A 19539-nucleotide genomic window follows, 5' to 3' on the forward strand; every position below is an offset into this window, starting at 1 on the left:
GATGGATGATGCCAGCGTGCCTGCGTGCATTACACATTTCTTCAATTTCAAGGATCGGTGAAGGCAGACTGAAGAATGGTGCCCATGAGCAATATTGTTTAGGCCAGCTGGGCAATGCTAGTTAGCTGCTTTCTTCCACCATACCAGTTTGCTCCTGGAACTGCAGCTCAGCTCCAACCAGGCCAGTGCTGCCGAGTGGTAAAACGGCACACAAGCCGAGGACAGGCCATTTTGGAGGAAAGACGGGAACGAATCTCATTACTTTAGTTGATGCGTACCTAAAAAAGCACCTGCCGAAACCCGGGATCGAACCAGGGACCTTTAGATCTTCAGTCTAACGCTCTCCCAACTGAGCTATTTCGGCCTCCTGAGTGCCCGGTGGCCAATGGCCTTCCACGGGAGGGGTACAAACTGTAGTACAGCACTTCTCCCAAAGTACTATCTGGAGCTACCAAGAGCTGAGGAGCCACAAGCATGGAGCTGGGCAGTCACACGTGTCTTCCTGACCCTTGCTTGGGTAGTACACAAGATTGTAATATACACCCAATGACGGTCATGGTTTTTCCTTTGGAGAAGTTCTCCCGCTAAGGCTTAAGGAGTAGAATAGTTCTGTTTGGAAAAGTACACTACCTTGCCGACAGGTTGTCAGGATGGCCGAGCGGTCTAAGGCACTGCGTTCAGGTCGCAGTCTCCTCTGGAGGCGTGGGTTCGAATCCCACTTCTGACAGTGGACTGAAGCGCGGGCTTTGTCTTTCTCTTTACTTAACTATCTCTTTTCTAGGAGGTTGCCGAGTAGAAGAGTGTAGAAAAACAGAATTTGATAGCGCAGGTTCTTTCAGGGAATCTCCACAGCAAGGGTGTTCTTTTCTGAGCCTCACCAAACCCTTATTCAAAGAGCTTCTAAAATCCCACCACCTCCAAGAAACCCTACATCCTACATCGTTCTGATGGACTGTAAGCTGAATTTTTAAATTCCTCTTCGCTGCCATGCAACGCCTGGCCTTTGCCGTAAATTGCCTAAGCTCTCAAAACTCCAAACATCTGAGCTGTATCCTCAATGTTCCTGGCGCTTTTACGCACTGGTGAAGCCTCATGGGGGCAGGGGTTTATCTTTCACTGCAGCCAGACGTGACTGCTCCTGTCTGCTGCCGTCTGATGGATGATGCCAGCGTGCCTGCGTGCATTACACATTTCTTCAATTTCAAGGACCGGTGAAGGCAGACTGAAGAATGGTGCCCATGAGCAATATTGTTTAGGCCAGCTGGGCAATGCTAGTTAGCTGCTTTCTTCCACCATACCAGTTTGCTCCTGGAACTGCAGCTCAGCTCCAACCAGGCCAGTGCTGCCGAGTGGTAAAACGGCACACAAGCCGAGGACAGGCCATTTTGGAGGAAAGACGGGAACGAATCTCATTACTTTAGTTGATGCGTACCTAAAAAAGCACCTGCCGAAACCCGGGATCGATCCAGGGACCTTTAGATCTTCAGTCTAACGGTCTCCCAACTGAGCTATTTCGGCCTCCTGAGTGCCCGGTGGCCAATGGCCTTCCACGGGAGGGGTACAAACTGTAGTACAGCACTTCTCCCAAAGTACTATCTGGAGCTACCAAGAGCTGAGGAGCCACAAGCATGGAGCTGGGCAGTCACACGTGTCTTCCTGACCCTTGCTTGGGTAGTACACAAGATTGTAATATACACCCAATGACGGTCATGGTTTTTCCTTTGGAGAAGTTCTCCCGCTAAGGCTTAAGGAGTAGAATAGTTCTGTTTGGAAAAGTACACTTCCTTGCCGACAGGTTGTCAGGATGGCCGAGCGGTCTAAGGCGCTGCGTTCAGGTCGCAGTCTCCTCTGGAGGCGTGGGTTCGAATCCCACTTCTGACAGTGGACTGAAGCGCGGGCTTCTAGGAGGTTGCCGAGTAGAAGAGCGTAGAAAAACAGAATTTGATAGCGCAGGTTCTTTCAGCGAATCTCCAGAGCAAGGGTGTTCTTTCCTGAGCCTCACCAAACCCTTATTCAAAGAGCTTCTAAAATCCCACCACCTCCAAGAAACCCTACATCGTTCTGATGGACTGTAAGCTGAATTTTTAAATTCCTCTTAGCTGCCATGCAACGCCTGGCCTTTGCCGTAAATTGCCTAAGCTCTCAAAACTCCAAACATCTGAGCTGTATCCTCAATGTTCCTGGCGCTTTTACGCACTGGTGAAGCCTCATGGGGGCAGGGGTTTATCTTTCACTGCATCCAGACGTGACTGCTCCTGTCTGCTGCCGTCTGATGGATGATGCCAGCGTGCCTGCGTGCATTACACATTTCTTCAATTTCAAGGACCGGTGAAGGCAGACTGAAGAATGGTGCCCATGAGCAATATTGTTTAGGCCAGCTGGGCAATGCTAGTTAGCTGCTTTCTTCCACCATACCAGTTTGCTCCTGGAACTGCAGCTCAGCTCCAACCAGGCCAGTGCTGCCGAGTGGTAAAACGGCACACAAGCCGAGGACAGGCCATTTTGGAGGAAAGACGGGAACGAATCTCATTACTTTAGTTGATGCGTACCTAAAAAAGCACCTGCCGAAACCCGGGATCGATCCAGGGACCTTTAGATCTTCAGTCTAACGGTCTCCCAACTGAGCTATTTCGGCCTCCTGAGTGCCCGGTGGCCAATGGCCTTCCACGGGAGGGGTACAAACTGTAGTACAGCACTTCTCCCAAAGTACTATCTGGAGCTACCAAGAGCTGAGGAGCCACAAGCATGGAGCTGGGCAGTCACACGTGTCTTCCTGACCCTTGCTTGGGTAGTACACAAGATTGTAATATACACCCAATGACGGTCATGGTTTTTCCTTTGGAGAAGTTCTCCCGCTAAGGCTTAAGGAGTAGAATAGTTCTGTTTGGAAAAGTACACTACTTTGCCGACAGGTTGTCAGGATGGCCGAGCGGTCTAAGGCGCTGCGTTCAGGTCGCAGTCTCCTCTGGAGGCGTGGGTTCGAATCCCACTTCTGACAGTGGACTGAAGCGCGGGCTTTGTCTTTCTCTTTACTTAACTATCTCCTTTCTAGGAGGTTGCCGAGTAGAAGAGCGTAGAAGAACAGAATTTGATAGCGCAGGTTCTTTCAGGGAATCTCCAGAGCAAGGGTGTTGTTTTCTGAGCCTCACCAAACCCTTATTCAAAGAGCTTCTAAAATCCCACCACCTCCAAGAAACCCTACATCGTTCTGATGGACTGTAAGCTGAATTTTTAAATTCCTCTTCGCTGCCATGCAACGCCTGGCCTTTGCCGTAAATTGCCTAAGCTCTCAAAACTCCAAACATCTGAGCTGTATCCTCAATGTTCCTGGCGCTTTTACGCACTGGTGAAGCCTCATGGGGGCAGGGGTTTATCTTTCACTGCATCCAGACGTGACTGCTCCTGTCTGCTGCCGTCTGATGGATGATGCCAGCGTGCCTGCGTGCATTACACATTTCTTCAATTTCAAGGACCGGTGAAGGCAGACTGAAGAATGGTGCCCATGAGCAATATTGTTTAGGCCAGCTGGGCAATGCTAGTTAGCTGCTTTCTTCCACCATACCAGTTTGCTCCTGGAACTGCAGCTCAGCTCCAACCAGGCCAGTGCTGCCGAGTGGTAAAACGGCACACAAGCCGAGGACAGGCCATTTTGGAGGAAAGACGGGAACGAATCTCATTACTTTAGTTGATGCGTACCTAAAAAAGCACCTGCCGAAACCCGGGATCGATCCAGGGACCTTTAGATCTTCAGTCTAATGCTCTCCCAACTGAGCTATTTCGGCCTCCTGAGTGTCCGGTGGCCAATGGCCTTCCACGGGAGGGGTACAAACTGTAGTACAGCACTTCTCTCAAAGTACTATCTGGAGCTACCAAGAGCTGAGGAGCCACAAGCATGGAGCTGGGCAGTCACACGTGTCTTCCTGACCCTTGCTTGGGTAGTACACAAGATTGTAATATACACCCAATGACGGTCATGGTTTTTCCTTTGGAGAAGTTCTCCCGCTAAGGCTTAAGGAGTAGAATAGTTCTGTTTGGAAAAGTACACTTCCTTGCCGACAGGTTGTCAGGATGGCCGAGCGGTCTAAGGCGCTGCGTTCAGGTCGCAGTCTCCTCTGGAGGCGTGGGTTTGAATCCCACTTCTGACAGTGGACTGAAGCACGGGCTTTGTCTTTCTCTTTACTTAACTATCTCCTTTCTAGGAGGTTGCCGAGTAGAAGAGTGTAGAAAAACAGAATTTGATAGCGCAGGTTCTTTCAGGGAATCTCCAGAGCAAGGGTGTTCTTTTCTGAGCCTCACCAAACCCTTATTCAAAGAGCTTCTAAAATCCCACCACCTCCAAGAAACCCTACATCGTTCTGATGGACTGTAAGCTGAATTTTTAAATTCCTCTTCGCTGCCATGCAACGCCTGGCCTTTGCCGTAAATTGCCTAAGCTCTCAAAACTCTAAACATCTGAGCTGTATCCTCAATGTTCCTGGCGCTTTTACGCACTGGTGAAGCCTCATGGGGGCAGGGGTTTATCTTTCACTGCAGCCAGACGTGACTGCTCCTGTCTGCTGCCGTCTGATGGATGATGCCAGCGTGCCTGCGTGCATTACACATTTCTTCAATTTCAAGGACCGGTGAAGGCAGACTGAAGAATGGTGCCCATGAGCAATATTGTTTAGGCCAGCTGGGCAATGCTAGTTAGCTGCTTTCTTCCACCATACCAGTTTGCTCCTGGAACTGCAGCTCAGCTCCAACCAGGCCAGTGCTGCCGAGTGGTAAAACGGCACACAAGCCGAGGACAGGCCATTTTGGAGGAAAGACGGGAACGAATCTCATTACTTTAGTTGATGCGTACCTAAAAAAGCACCTGCCGAAACCCGGGATCGATCCAGGGACCTTTAGATCTTCAGTCTAACGCTCTCCCAACTGAGCTATTTCGGCCTCCTGAGTGCCCGGTGGCCAATGGCCTTCCACAGGAGGGGTACAAACTGTAGTACAGCACTTCTCCCAAAGTACTATCTGGAGCTACCAAGAGCTGAGGAGCCACAAGCATGGAGCTGGGCAGTCACACGTGTCTTCCTGACCCTTGCTTGGGTAGTACACAAGATTGTAATATACACCCAATGACGGTCATGGTTTTTCCTTTGGAGAAGTTCTCCCGCTAAGGCTTAAGGAGTAGAATAGTTCTGTTTGGAAAAGTACACTTCCTTGCCGACAGGTTGGCAGGATGGCCGAGCGGTCTAAGGCGCTGCGTTCAGGTCGCAGTCTCCTCTGGAGGCGTGGGTTTGAATCCCACTTCTGACAGTGGACTGAAGCACGGGCTTTGTCTTTCTCTTTACTTAACTATCTCCTTACTAGGAGGTTGCCGAGTAGAAGAGTGTAGAAAAACAGAATTTGATAGCGCAGGTTCTTTCAGGGAATCTCCAGAGCAAGGGTGTTGTTTTCTGAGCCTCACCAAACCCTTATTCAAAGAGCTTCTAAAATCCCACCACCTCCAAGAAACCCTACATCGTTCTGATGGACTGTAAGCTGAATTTTTAAATTCCTCTTCGCTGCCATGCAACGCCTGGCCTTTGCCGTAAATTGCCTAAGCTCTCAAAACTCCAAACATCTGAGCTGTATCCTCAATGTTCCTGGCGCTTTTACGCACTGGTGAAGCCTCATGGGGGCAGGGGTTTATCTTTCACTGCAGCCAGACGTGACTGCTCCTGTCTGCTGCCTTCTGATGGATGATGCCAGCGTGCCTGCGTGCATTACACATTTCTTCAATTTCAAGGACCGGTGAAGGCAGACTGAAGAATGGTGCCCATGAGCAATATTGTTTAGGCCAGCTGGGCAATGCTAGTTAGCTGCTTTCTTCCACCATACCAGTTTGCTCCTGGAACTGCAGCTCAGCTCCAACCAGGCCAGTGCTGCCGAGTGGTAAAACGGCACACAAGCCGAGGACAGGCCATTTTGGAGGAAAGACGGGAACGAATCTCATTACTTTAGTTGATGCGTACCTAAAAAAGCACCTGCCGAAACCCGGGATCGATCCAGGGACCTTTAGATCTTCAGTCTAACGCTCTCCCAACTGAGCTATTTCGGCCTCCTGAGTGCCCGGTGGCCAATGGCCTTCCACGGGAGGGGTACAAACTGTAGTACAGCACTTCTCCCAAAGTACTATCTGGAGCTACCAAGAGCTGAGGAGCCACAAGCATGGAGCTGGGCAGTCACACTTGTCTTCCTGACCCTTGCTTGGGTAGTACACAAGATTGTAATATACACCCAATGACGGTCATGGTTTTTCCTTTGGAGAAGTTCTCCCGCTAAGGCTTAAGGAGTAGAATAGTTCTGTTTGGAAAAGTACACTACCTTGCCGACAGGTTGTCAGGATGGCCGAGCGGTCTAAGGCGCTGCGTTCAGGTCGCAGTCTCCTCTGGAGGCGTGGGTTTGAATCCCACTTCTGACAGTGGACTGAAGCACGGGCTTTGTCTTTCTCTTTACTTAACTATCTCCTTTCTAGGAGGTTGCCGAGTAGAAGAGCGTAGAAAAACAGAATTTGATAGCGCAGGTTCTTTCAGGGAATCTCCAGAGCAAGGGTGTTGTTTTCTGAGCCTCACCAAACCCTTATTCAAAGAGCTTCTAAAATCCCACCACCTCCAAGAAACCCTACATCGTTCTGATGGACTGTAAGCTGAATTTTTAAATTCCTCTTCGCTGCCATGCAACGCCTGGCCTTTGCCGTAAATTGCCTAAGCTCTCAAAACTCCAAACATCTGAGCTGTATCCTCAATGTTCCTGGCGCTTTTACGCACTGGTGAAGCCTCATGGGGGCAGGGGTTTATCTTTCACTGCAGCCAGACGTGACTGCTCCTGTCTGCTGCCGTCTGATGGATGATGCCAGCGTGCCTGCGTGCATTACACATTTCTTCAATTTCAAGGACCGGTGAAGGCAGACTGAAGAATGGTGCCCATGAGCAATATTGTTTAGGCCAGCTGGGCAATGCTAGTTAGCTGCTTTCTTCCACCATACCAGTTTGCTCCTGGAACTGCAGCTCAGCTCCAACCAGGCCAGTGCTGCCGAGTGGTAAAACGGCACACAAGCCGAGGACAGGCCATTTTGGAGGAAAGACGGGAACGAATCTCATTACTTTAGTTGATGCGTACCTAAAAAAGCACCTGCCGAAACCCGGGATCGATCCAGGGACCTTTAGATCTTCAGTCTAACGCTCTCCCAACTGAGCTATTTCGGCCTCCTGAGTGCCCGGTGGCCAATGGCCTTCCACGGGAGGGGTACAAACTGTAGTACAGCACTTCTCCCAAAGTACTATCTGGAGCTACCAAGAGCTGAGGAGCCACAAGCATGGAGCTGGGCAGTCACACGTGTCTTCCTGACCCTTGCTTGGGTAGTACACAAGATTGTAATATACACCCAATGACGGTCATGGTTTTTCCTTTGGAGAAGTTCTCCCGCTAAGGCTTAAGGAGTAGAATAGTTCTGTTTGGAAAAGTACACTTCCTTGCCGACAGGTTGTCAGGATGGCCGAGCGGTCTAAGGCGCTGCGTTCAGGTCGCAGTCTCCTCTGGAGGCGTGGGTTCGAATCCCACTTCTGACAGTGGACTGAAGCGCGGGCTTTGTCTTTCTCTTTACTTAACTATCTCCTTTCTAGGAGGTTGCCGAGTAGAAGAGCGTAGAAAAACAGAATTTGATAGCGCAGGTTCTTTCAGCGAATCTCCAGAGCAAGGGTGTTCTTTCCTGAGCCTCACCAAACCCTTATTCAAAGAGCTTCTAAAATCCCACCACCTCCAAGAAACCCTACATCGTTCTGATGGACTGTAAGCTGAATTTTTAAATTCCTCTTAGCTGCCATGCAACGCCTGGCCTTTGCCGTAAATTGCCTAAGCTCTCAAAACTCCAAACATCTGAGCTGTATCCTCAATGTTCCTGGCGCTTTTACGCACTGGTGAAGCCTCATGGGGGCAGGGGTTTATCTTTCACTGCATCCAGACGTGACTGCTCCTGTCTGCTGCCGTCTGATGGATGATGCCAGCGTGCCTGCGTGCATTACACATTTCTTCAATTTCAAGGACCGGTGAAGGCAGACTGAAGAATGGTGCCCATGAGCAATATTGTTTAGGCCAGCTGGGCAATGCTAGTTAGCTGCTTTCTTCCACCATACCAGTTTGCTCCTGGAACTGCAGCTCAGCTCCAACCAGGCCAGTGCTGCCGAGTGGTAAAACGGCACACAAGCCGAGGACAGGCCATTTTGGAGGAAAGACGGGAACGAATCTCATTACTTTAGTTGATGCGTACCTAAAAAAGCACCTGCCGAAACCCGGGATCGATCCAGGGACCTTTAGATCTTCAGTCTAACGCTCTCCCAACTGAGCTATTTCGGCCTCCTGAGTGCCCGGTGGCCAATGGCCTTCCACGGGAGGGGTACAAACTGTAGTACAGCACTTCTCCCAAAGTACTATCTGGAGCTACCAAGAGCTGAGGAGCCACAAGCATGGAGCTGGGCAGTCACACGTGTCTTCCTGACCCTTGCTTGGGTAGTACACAAGATTGTAATATACACCCAATGACGGTCATGGTTTTTCCTTTGGAGAAGTTCTCCCGCTAAGGCTTAAGGAGTAGAATAGTTCTGTTTGGAAAAGTACACTTCCTTGCCGACAGGTTGTCAGGATGGCCGAGCGGTCTAAGGCGCTGCGTTCAGGTCGCAGTCTCCTCTGGAGGCGTGGGTTTGAATCCCACTTCTGACAGTGGACTGAAGCGCGGGCTTTGTCTTTCTCTTTACTTAACTATCTCCTTTCTAGGAGGTTGCCGAGTAGAAGAGCGTAGAAAAACAGAATTTGATAGCGCAGGTTCTTTCAGGGAATCTCCAGAGCAAGGGTGTTCTTTCTGAGCCTCACCAAACCCTTATTCAAAGAGCTTCTAAAATCCCACCACCTCCAAGAAACCCTACATCGTTCTGATGGACTGTAAGCTGAATTTTTAAATTCCTCTTCGCTGCCATGCAACGCCTGGCCTTTGCCGTAAATTGCCTAAGCTCTCAAAACTCCAAAACATCTGAGCTGTATCCTCAATGTTCCTGGCGCTTTTACGCACTGGTGAAGCCTCATGGGGGCAGGGGTTTATCTTTCACTGCAGCCAGACGTGACTGCTCCTGTCTGCTGCCGTCTGATGGATGATGCCAGCGTGCCTGCGTGCATTACACATTTCTTCAATTTCAAGGACCGGTGAAGGCAGACTGAAGAATGGTGCCCATGAGCAATATTGTTTAGGCCAGCTGGGCAATGCTAGTTAGCTGCTTTCTTCCACCATACCAGTTTGCTCCTGGAACTGCAGCTCAGCTCCAACCAGGCCAGTGCTGCCGAGTGGTAAAACGGCACACAAGCCGAGGACAGGCCATTTTGGAGGAAAGACGGGAACGAATCTCATTACTTTAGTTGATGCGTACCTAAAAAAGCACCTGCCGAAACCCGGGATCGATCCAGGGACCTTTAGATCTTCAGTCTAACGCTCTCTCAACTGAGCTATTTCGGCCTCCTGAGTGCCCGGTGGCCAATGGCCTTCCACGGGAGGGGTACAAACTGTAGTACAGCACTTCTCCCAAAGTACTATCTGGAGCTACCAAGAGCTGAGGAGCCACAAGCATGGAGCTGGGCAGTCACACGTGTCTTCCTGACCCTTGCTTGGGTAGTACACAAGATTGTAATATACACCCAATGACGGTCATGGTTTTTCCTTTGGAGAAGTTCTCCCGCTAAGGCTTAAGGAGTAGAATAGTTCTGTTTGGAAAAGTACACTACCTTGCCGACAGGTTGTCAGGATGGCCGAGCGGTCTAAGGCGCTGCGTTCAGGTCGCAGTCTCCTCTGGAGGCGTGGGTTCGAATTCCACTTCTGACAGTGGACTGAAGCGCGGGCTTTGTCTTTCTCTTTACTTAACTATCTCCTTTCTAGGAGGTTGCCGAGTAGAAGAGCGTAGAAGAACAGAATTTGATAGCGCAGGTTCTTTCGGGAATCTCCAGAGCAAGGGTGTTCTTTTCTGAGCCTCACCAAACCCTTATTCAAAGAGCTTCTAAAATCCCACCACCTCCAAGAAACCCTACATCGTTCTGATGGACTGTAAGCTGAATTTTTAAATTCCTCTTCGCTGCCATGCAACGCCTGGCCTTTGCCGTAAATTGCCTAAGCTCTCAAAACTCCAAACATCTGAGCTGTATCCTCAATGTTCCTGGCGCTTTTACGCACTGGTGAAGCCTCATGGGGGCAGGGGTTTATCTTTCACTGCAGCCAGACGTGACTGCTCCTGTCTGCTGCCGTCTGATGGATGATGCCAGCGTGCCTGCGTGCATTACACATTTCTTCAATTTCAAGGACCGGTGAAGGCAGACTGAAGAATGGTGCCCATGAGCAATATTGTTTAGGCCAGCTGGGCAATGCTAGTCAGCTGCTTTCTTCCACCATACCACTTTGCTCCTGGAACTGCAGCTCAGCTCCAACCAGGCCAGTGCTGCCGAGTGGTAAAACGGCACACAAGCCGAGGACAGGCCATTTTGGAGGAAAGATGGGAACGAATCTCATTACTTTAGTTGATGCGTACCTAAAAAAGCACCTGCCGAAACCCGGAATCGAACCAGGGACCTTTAGATCTTCAGTCTAACGCTCTCCCAACTGAGCTATTTCGGCCTCCTGAGTGCCCGGTGGCCAATGGCCTTCCACGGGAGGGGTACAAACTGTAGTACAGCACTTCTCCCAAAGTACTATCTGGAGCTACCAAGAGCTGAGGAGCCACAAGCATGGAGCTGGGCAGTCACACGTGTCTTCCTGACCCTTGCTTGGGTAGTACACAAGATTGTAATATACACCCAATGACGGTCATGGTTTTTCCTTTGGAGAAGTTCTCCCGCTAAGGCTTAAGGAGTAGAATAGTTCTGTTTGGAAAAGTACACTAGCCTGCAGACAGGTTGTCAGGATGGCCGAGCGGTCTAAGGCGCTGCGTTCAGGTCACAGTCTCCTCTGGAGGCGTGGGTTCGAATCCCACTTCTGACAGTGGACTGAAGCGCGGGCTTTGTCTTTCTCTTTACTTAACTATCTCCTTTCTAGGAGGTTGCCGAGTAGAAGAGCGTAGAAAAACAGAATTTGATAGCGCAGGTTCTTTCAGGGAATCTCCAGAGCAAGGGTGTTCTTTTCTGAGCCTCACCAAACCCTTATTCAAAGAGCTTCTAAAATCCCACCACCTCCAAGAAACCCTACATCGTTCTGATGGACTGTAAGCTGAATTTTTAAATACCTCTTCGCTGCCATGCAACGCCTGGCCTTTGCCGTAAATTGCCTAAGCTCTCAAAACTCCAAACATCTGAGCTGTATCCTCAATGTTCCTATCGCTTTTACGCACTGGTGAAGCCTCATGGGGGCAGGGGTTTATCTTTCACTGCAGCCAGACGTGACTGCTCCTGTCTGCTGCCGTCTGATGGATGATGCCAGCGTGCCTGCGTGCATTACACATTTCTTCAATTTCAAGGACCGGTGAAGGCAGACTGAAGAATGGTGCCCATGAGCAATATTGTTTAGGCCAGCTGGGCAATGCTAGTTAGCTGCTTTCTTCCACCATACCAGTTTGCTCCTGGAACTGCAGCTCAGCTCCAACCAGGCCAGTGCTGCCGAGTGGTAAAACGGCACACAAGCCGAGGACAGGCCATTTTGGAGGAAAGACGGGAACGAATCTCATTACTTTAGTTGATGCGTACCTGAAAAAGCACCTGCCGAAACCCGGGATCGAACCAGGGACCTTTAGATCTTCAGTCTAACGCTCTCCCAACTGAGCTATTTCGGCCTCCTGAGTGCCCGGTGGCCAATGGCCTTCCACGGGAGGGGTACAAACTGTAGTACAGCACTTCTCCCAAAGTACTATCTGGAGCTACCAAGAGCTGAGGAGCCACAAGCATGGAGCTGGGCAGTCACACGTGTCTTCCTGACCCTTGCTTGGGTAGTACACAAGATTGTAATATACACCCAATGACGGTCATGGTTTTTCCTTTGGAGAAGTTCTCCCGCTAAGGCTTAAGGAGTAGAATAGTTCTGTTTGGAAAAGTACACTAGCTTGCAGACAGGTTGTCAGGATGGCCGAGCGGTCTAAGGCGCTGTGTTCAGGTCACAGTCTCCTCTGGAGGCGTGGGTTCGAATCCCACTTCTGACAGTGGACTGAAGCGCGGGCTTTGTCTTTCTCTTTACTTAACTATCTCCTTTCTAGGAGGTTGCCGAGTAGAAGAGCGTAGAAAAACAGAATTTGATAGCGCAGGTTCTTTCAGGGAATCTCCAGAGCAAGGGTGTTGTTTTCTGAGCCTCACCAAACCCTTATTCAAAGAGCTTCTAAAATCCCACCACCTCCAAGAAACCCTACATCGTTCTGATGGACTGTAAGCTGAATTTTTAAATACCTCTTCGCTGCCATGCAACGCCTGGCCTTTGCCGTAAATTGCCTAAGCTCTCAAAACTCCAAACATCTGAGCTGTATCCTCAATGTTCCTGGCGCTTTTACGCACTGGTGAAGCCTCATGGGGGCAGGGGTTTATCTTTCACTGCAGCCAGACGTGACTGCTCCTGTCTGCTGCCGTCTGATGGATGATGCCAGCGTGCCTGCGTGCATTACACATTTCTTCAATTTCAAGGACCGGTGAAGGCAGACTGAAGAATGGTGCCCATGAGCAATATTGTTTAGGCCAGCTGGGCAATGCTAGTTAGCTGCTTTCTTCCACCATACCAGTTTGCTCCTGGAACTGCAGCTCAGCTCCAACCAGGCCAGTGCTGCCGAGTGGTAAAACGGCACACAAGCCGAGGACAGGCCATTTTGGAGGAAAGACGGGAACGAATCTCATTACTTTAGTTGATGCGTAAGTAAAAAAGCACCTGCCGAAACCCGGGATCGAACCAGGGACCTTTAGATCTTCAGTCTAACGCTCTCCCAACTGAGCTATTTCGGCCTCCTGAGTGCCCGGTGGCCAATGGCCTTCCACGGGAGGGGTACAAACTGTAGTACAGCACTTCTCCCAAAGTACTATCTGGAGCTACCAAGAGCTGAGGAGCCACAAGCATGGAGCTGGGCAGTCACACGTGTCTTCCTGACCCTTGCTTAGGTAGTACACAAGATTGTAATATACACCCAATGACGGTCATGGTTTTTCCTTTGGAGAAGTTCTCCCGCTAAGGCTTAAGGAGTAGAATAGTTCTGTTTGGAAAAGTACACTACCTTGCAGACAGGTTGTCAGGATGGCCGAGCGGTCTAAGGCGCTGCGTTCAGGTCGCAGTCTCCTCTGGAGGCGTGGGTTCGAATCCCGCTTCTGACAGTGGACTGAAGCGCGGGCTTTGTCTTTCTCTTTACTTAACTATCTCCTTTCTAGGAGGTTGCCGAGTAGAAGAGCGTAGAAAAACAGAATTTGATAGCGCAGGTTCTTTCAGGGAATCTCCAGAGCAAGGGTCTTCTTTTCTGAGCCTCACCAAACCCTTATTCAAAGAGCTTCTAAAATCCCACCACCTCCAAGAAACCCTACATCGTTCTGATGGACTGTAAGCTGAATTTTTAAATTCCTCTTCGCTGCCATGCAACGCCTGGCCTTTGCCGTAAATTGCCTAAGCTCTCAAAACTCTAAACATCTGAGCTGTATCCTCAATGTTCCTGGCGCTTTTACGCACTGGTGAAGCCTCATGGGGGCAGGGGTTTATCTTTCACTGCAGCCAGACGTGACTGCTCCTGTCTGCTGCCGTCTGATGGATGATGCCAGCGTGCCTGCGTGCATTACACATTTCTTCAATTTCAAGGACCGGTGAAGGCAGACTGAAGAATGGTGCCCATGAGCAATATTGTTTAGGCCAGCTGGGCAATGCTAGTTAGCTGCTTTCTTCCACCATACCAGTTTGCTCCTGGAACTGCAGCTCAGCTCCAACCAGGCCAGTGCTGCCGAGTGGTAAAACGGCACACAAGCCGAGGACAGGCCATTTTGGAGGAAAGACGGGAACGAATCTCATTACTTTAGTGGATGCGTACCTAAAAAAGCACCTGCCGAAACCCGGAATCGAACCAGGGACCTTTAGATCTTCAGTCTAACGCTCTCCCAACTGAGCTATTTCGGCCTCCTGAGTGCCCGGTGGCCAATGGCCTTCCACGGGAGGGGTACAAACTGTAGTACAGCACTTCTCCCAAAGTACTATCTGGAGCTACCAAGAGCTGAGGAGCCACAAGCATGGAGCTGGGCAGTCACACGTGTCTTCCTGACCCTTGCTTGGGTAGTACACAAGATTGTAATATACACCCAATGACGGTCATGGTTTTTCCTTTGGAGAAGTTCTCCCGCTAAGGCTTAAGGAGTAGAATAGTTCTGTTTGGAAAAGTACACTAGCTTGCAGACAGGTTGTCAGGATGGCCGAGCGGTCTAAGGCGCTGTGTTCAGGTCACAGTCTCCTCTGGAGGCGTGGGTTCGAATCCCACTTCTGACAGTGGACTGAAGCGCGGGCTTTGTCTTTCTCTTTACTTAACTATCTCCTTTCTAGGAGGTTGCCGAGTAGAAGAGCGTAGAAAAACAGAATTTGATAGCGCAGGTTCTTTCAGGGAATCTCCAGAGCAAGGGTGTTCTTTTCTGAGCCTCACCAAACCCTTATTCAAAGAGCTTCTAAAATCCCACCACCTCCAAGAAACCCTACATCGTTCTGATGGACTGTAAGCTGAATTTTTAAATACCTCTTCGCTGCCATGCAACGCCTGGCCTTTGCCGTAAATTGCCTAAGCTCTCAAAACTCCAAACATCTGAGCTGTATCCTCAATGTTCCTATCGCTTTTACGCACTGGTGAAGCCTCATGGGGGCAGGGGTTTATCTTTCACTGCAGCCAGACGTGACTGCTCCTGTCTGCTGCCGTCTGATGGATGATGCCAGCGTGCCTGCGTGCATTACACATTTCTTCAATTTCAAGGACCGGTGAAGGCAGACTGAAGAATGGTGCCCATGAGCAATATTGTTTAGGCCAGCTGGGCAATGCTAGTTAGCTGCTTTCTTCCACCATACCAGTTTGCTCCTGGAACTGCAGCTCAGCTCCAACCAGGCCAGTGCTGCCGAGTGGTAAAACGGCACACAAGCCGAGGACAGGCCATTTTGGAGGAAAGACGGGAACGAATCTCATTACTTTAGTTGATGCGTACCTAAAAAAGCACCTGCCGAAACCCGGGATCGAACCAGGGACCTTTAGATCTTCAGTCTAACGCTCTCCCAACTGAGCTATTTCGGCCTCCTGAGTGCCCGGTGGCCAATGGCCTTCCACGGGAGGGGTACAAACTGTAGTACAGCACTGATGGACTGCCGAGTGGTTAAAACGGCACACAAGCCGAGGACAGGCCATTTTGGAGGAAAGACGGGAACGAATCTCATTACTTTAGTTGATGCGTAAGTAAAAAAGCACCTGCCGAAACCCGGGATCGAACCAGGGACCTTTAGATCTTCAGTCTAACGCTCTCCCAACTGAGCTATTTCGGCCTCCTGAGTGCCCGGTGGCCAATGGCCTTCCACGGGAGGGGTACAAACTGTAGTACAGCACTTCTCCCAAAGTACTATCTGGAGCTACCAAGAGCTGAGGAGCCACAAGCATGGAGCTGGGCAGTCACACGTGTCTTCCTGACCCTTGCTTGGGTAGTACACAAGATTGTAATATACACCCAATGACGGTCATGGTTTTTCCTTTGGAGAAGTTCTCCCGCTAAGGCTTAAGGAGTAGAATAGTTCTGTTTGGAAAAGTACACTAGCTTGCAGACAGGTTGTCAGGATGGCCGAGCGGTCTAAGGCGCTGTGTTCAGGTCACAGTCTCCTCTGGAGGCGTGGGTTCGAATCCCACTTCTGACAGTGGACTGAAGCGCGGGCTTTGTCTTTCTCTTTACTTAACTATCTCCTTTCTAGGAGGTTGCCGAGTAGAAGAGCGTAGAAAAACAGAATTTGATAGCGCAGGTTCTTTCAGGGAATCTCCAGAGCAAGGGTGTTCTTTTCTGAGCCTCACCAAACCCTTATTCAAAGAGCTTCTAAAATCCCACCACCTCCAAGAAACCCTACATCGTTCTGATGGACTGTAAGCTGAATTTTTAAATTCCTCTTCGCTGCCATGCAACGCCTGGCCTTTGCCGTAAATTGCCTAAGCTCTCAAAACTCTAAACATCTGAGCTGTATCCTCAATGTTCCTGGCGCTTTTACGCACTGGTGAAGCCTCATGGGGGCAGGGGTTTATCTTTCACTGCAGCCAGACGTGACTGCTCCTGTCTGCTGCCGTCTGATGGATGATGCCAGCGTGCCTGCGTGCATTACACATTTCTTCAATTTCAAGGACCGGTAAAGGCAGACTGAAGAATGGTGCCCATGAGCAATATTGTTTAGGCCAGCTGGGCAATGCTAGTTAGCTGCTTTCTTCCACCATACCAGTTTGCTCCTGGAACTGCAGCTCAGCTCCAACCAGGCCAGTGCTGCCGAGTGGTAAAACGGCACACAAGCCGAGGACAGGCCATTTTGGAGGAAAGACGGGAACGAATCTCATTACTTTAGTTGATGCGTACCTAAAAAAGCACCTGCCGAAACCCGGGATCGAACCAGGGACCTTTAGATCTTCAGTCTAACGCTCTCTCAACTGAGCTATTTCGGCCTCCTGAGTGCCCGGTGGCCAATGGCCTTCCACGGGAGGGGTACAAACTGTAGTACAGCACTTCTCCCAAAGTACTATCTGGAGCTACCAAGAGCTGAGGACCCACAAGCATGGAGCTGGGCAGTCACACGTGTCTTCCTGACCCTTGCTTGGGTAGTACACAAGATTGTAATATACACCCAATGACGGTCATGGTTTTTCCTTTGGAGAAGTTCTCCCGCTAAGGCTTAAGGAGTAGAATAGTTCTGTTTGGAAAAGTACACTACCTTGCCGACAGGTTGTCAGGATGGCCGAGCGGTCTAAGGCGCTGCGTTCAGGTCGCAGTCTCCTCTGGAGGCGTGGGTTCGAATCCCACTTCTGACAGTGGACTGAAGCGCGGGCTTTGTCTTTCTCTTTACTTAACTATCTCCTTTCTAGGAGGTTGCCGAGTAGAAGAGCGTAGAAAAACAGAATTTGATAGCGCAGGTTCTTTCAGGGAATCTCCAGAGCAAGGGTGTTCTTTTCTGAGCCTCACCAAACCCTTATTCAAAGAGCTTCTAAAATCCCACCACCTCCAAGAAACCCTACATCGTTCTGATGGACTGTAAGCTGAATTTTTAAATTCCTCTTCGCTGCCATGCAACGCCTGGCCTTTGCCGTAAATTGCCTAAGCTCTCAAAACTCTAAACATCTGAGCTGTATCCTCAATGTTCCTGGCGCTTTTACGCACTGGTGAAGCCTCATGGGGGCAGGGGTTTATCTTTCACTGCAGCCAGACGTGACTGCTCCTGTCTGCTGCCGTCTGATGGATGATGCCAGCGTGCCTGCGTGCATTACACATTTCTTCAATTTCAAGGACCGGTAAAGGCAGACTGAAGAATGGTGCCCATGAGCAATATTGTTTAGGCCAGCTGGGCAATGCTAGTTAGCTGCTTTCTTCCACCATACCAGTTTGCTCCTGGAACTGCAGCTCAGCTCCAACCAGGCCAGTGCTGCCGAGTGGTAAAACGGCACACAAGCCGAGGACAGGCCATTTTGGAGGAAAGACGGGAACGAATCTCATTACTTTAGTTGATGCGTACCTAAAAAAGCACCTGCCGAAACCCGGGATCGAACCAGGGACCTTTAGATCTTCAGTCTAACGCTCTCTCAACTGAGCTATTTCGGCCTCCTGAGTGCCCGGTGGCCAATGGCCTTCCACGGGAGGGGTACAAACTGTAGTACAGCACTTCTCCCAAAGTACTATCTGGAGCTACCAAGAGCTGAGGACCCACAAGCATGGAGCTGGGCAGTCACACGTGTCTTCCTGACCCTTGCTTGGGTAGTACACAAGATTGTAATATACACCCAATGACGGTCATGGTTTTTCCTTTGGAGAAGTTCTCCCGCTAAGGCTTAAGGAGTAGAATAGTTCTGTTTGGAAAAGTACACTACCTTGCCGACAGGTTGTCAGGATGGCCGAGCGGTCTAAGGCGCTGCGTTCAGGTCGCAGTCTCCTCTGGAGGCGTGGGTTCGAATCCCACTTCTGACAGTGGACTGAAGCGCGGGCTTTGTCTTTCTCTTTACTTAACTATCTCCTTTCTAGGAGGTTGCCGAGTAGAAGAGCGTAGAAAAACAGAATTTGATAGCGCAGGTTCTTTCGGGGAATCTCCAGAGCAAGGGTGTTCTTTTCTGAGCCTCACCAAACCCTTATTCAAAGAGCTTCTAAAATCCCACCACCTCCAAGAAACCCTACATCGTTCTGATGGACTGTAAGCTGAATTTTTAAATTCCTCTTCGCTGCCATGCAACGCCTGGCCTTTGCCGTAAATTGCCTAAGCTCTCAAAACTCCAAACATCTGAGCTGTATCCTCAATGTTCCTATCGCTTTTACGCACTGGTGAAGCCTCATGGGGGCAGGGGTTTATCTTTCACTGCAGCCAGACGTGACTGCTCCTGTCTGCTGCCGTCTGATGGATGATGCCAGCGTGCCTGCGTGCATTACACATTTCTTCAATTTCAAGGACCGGTGAAGGCAGACTGAAGAATGGTGCCCATGAGCAATATTGTTTAGGCCAGCTGGGCAATGCTAGTCAGCTGCTTTCTTCCACCATACCAGTTTGCTCCTGGAACTGCAGCTCAGCTCCAACCAGGCCAGTGCTGCCGAGTGGTAAAACGGCACACAAGCCGAGGACAGGCCATTTTGGAGGAAAGATGGGAACGAATCTCATTACTTTAGTTGATGCGTACCTAAAAAAGCACCTGCCGAAACCCGGAATCGAACCAGGGACCTTTAGATCTTCAGTCTAACGCTCTCCCAACTGAGCTATTTCGGCCTCCTGAGTGCCCGGTGGCCAATGGCCTTCCACGGGAGGGGTACAAACTGTAGTACAGCACTTCTCCCAAAGTACTATCTGGAGCTACCAAGAGCTGAGGAGCCACAAGCATGGAGCTGGGCAGTCACACGTGTCTTCCTGACCCTTGCTTGGGTAGTACACAAGATTGTAATATACACCCAATGACGGTCATGGTTTTTCCTTTGGAGAAGTTCTCCCGCTAAGGCTTAAGGAGTAGAATAGTTCTGTTTGGAAAAGTACACTAGCCTGCAGACAGGTTGTCAGGATGGCCGAGCGGTCTAAGGCGCTGCGTTCAGGTCACAGTCTCCTCTGGAGGCGTGGGTTCGAATCCCACTTCTGACAGTGGACTGAAGCGCGGGCTTTCTCTTTACTTAACTATCTCCTTTCTAGGAGGTTGCCGAGTAGAAGAGCGTAGAAAAACAGAATTTGATAGCGCAGGTTCTTTCAGGGAATCTCCAGAGCAAGGGTGTTCTTTTCTGAGCCTCACCAAACCCTTATTCAAAGAGCTTCTAAAATCCCACCACCTCCAAGAAACCCTACATCGTTCTGATGGACTGTAAGCTGAATTTTTAAATACCTCT

The 19539-nt window shown here is 50.1% G+C and overlaps 13 non-coding genes across 13 annotated transcripts; 5 read left to right on the forward strand and 8 right to left on the reverse strand.

Annotated features, from left to right (window-relative positions):
- Positions 1–291: 291 nt before the first annotated feature.
- Positions 292–364, reverse strand: TRNAF-GAA (transfer RNA phenylalanine (anticodon GAA)). The gene has a single exon. It is a non-coding gene; the product is annotated as a tRNA-Phe (tRNA).
- A 1434-nt stretch (positions 365–1798) lies between these two features.
- On the forward strand, positions 1799–1881 carry TRNAL-CAG (transfer RNA leucine (anticodon CAG)). Its single transcript has one exon. It is a non-coding gene; the product is annotated as a tRNA-Leu (tRNA).
- A 1034-nt stretch (positions 1882–2915) lies between these two features.
- Positions 2916–2998, forward strand: TRNAL-CAG (transfer RNA leucine (anticodon CAG)). Its single transcript has one exon. It is a non-coding gene; the product is annotated as a tRNA-Leu (tRNA).
- A 4505-nt stretch (positions 2999–7503) lies between these two features.
- On the forward strand, positions 7504–7586 carry TRNAL-CAG (transfer RNA leucine (anticodon CAG)). Its single transcript has one exon. It is a non-coding gene; the product is annotated as a tRNA-Leu (tRNA).
- Positions 7587–10590: 3004 nt separating this feature from the next.
- TRNAF-GAA (transfer RNA phenylalanine (anticodon GAA)) lies at positions 10591–10663 on the reverse strand. The gene has a single exon. It is a non-coding gene; the product is annotated as a tRNA-Phe (tRNA).
- A 1074-nt stretch (positions 10664–11737) lies between these two features.
- On the reverse strand, positions 11738–11810 carry TRNAF-GAA (transfer RNA phenylalanine (anticodon GAA)). The gene has a single exon. It is a non-coding gene; the product is annotated as a tRNA-Phe (tRNA).
- A 1074-nt stretch (positions 11811–12884) lies between these two features.
- On the reverse strand, positions 12885–12957 carry TRNAF-GAA (transfer RNA phenylalanine (anticodon GAA)). The gene has a single exon. It is a non-coding gene; the product is annotated as a tRNA-Phe (tRNA).
- Positions 12958–14031: 1074 nt separating this feature from the next.
- Positions 14032–14104, reverse strand: TRNAF-GAA (transfer RNA phenylalanine (anticodon GAA)). Its single transcript has one exon. It is a non-coding gene; the product is annotated as a tRNA-Phe (tRNA).
- Positions 14105–15178: 1074 nt separating this feature from the next.
- Positions 15179–15251, reverse strand: TRNAF-GAA (transfer RNA phenylalanine (anticodon GAA)). The gene has a single exon. It is a non-coding gene; the product is annotated as a tRNA-Phe (tRNA).
- Positions 15252–15423: 172 nt separating this feature from the next.
- On the reverse strand, positions 15424–15496 carry TRNAF-GAA (transfer RNA phenylalanine (anticodon GAA)). The gene has a single exon. It is a non-coding gene; the product is annotated as a tRNA-Phe (tRNA).
- A 1427-nt stretch (positions 15497–16923) lies between these two features.
- TRNAL-CAG (transfer RNA leucine (anticodon CAG)) lies at positions 16924–17006 on the forward strand. The gene has a single exon. It is a non-coding gene; the product is annotated as a tRNA-Leu (tRNA).
- Positions 17007–18070: 1064 nt separating this feature from the next.
- TRNAL-CAG (transfer RNA leucine (anticodon CAG)) lies at positions 18071–18153 on the forward strand. Its single transcript has one exon. It is a non-coding gene; the product is annotated as a tRNA-Leu (tRNA).
- A 711-nt stretch (positions 18154–18864) lies between these two features.
- Positions 18865–18937, reverse strand: TRNAF-GAA (transfer RNA phenylalanine (anticodon GAA)). The gene has a single exon. It is a non-coding gene; the product is annotated as a tRNA-Phe (tRNA).
- Between the last annotated feature and the right edge of the window lie 602 nt (positions 18938–19539).

This window comes from Dendropsophus ebraccatus, chromosome 4 (assembly GCF_027789765.1).
Source record: "Dendropsophus ebraccatus isolate aDenEbr1 chromosome 4, aDenEbr1.pat, whole genome shotgun sequence".
Classification (NCBI taxonomy): Eukaryota; Metazoa; Chordata; class Amphibia; order Anura; family Hylidae; genus Dendropsophus; species Dendropsophus ebraccatus.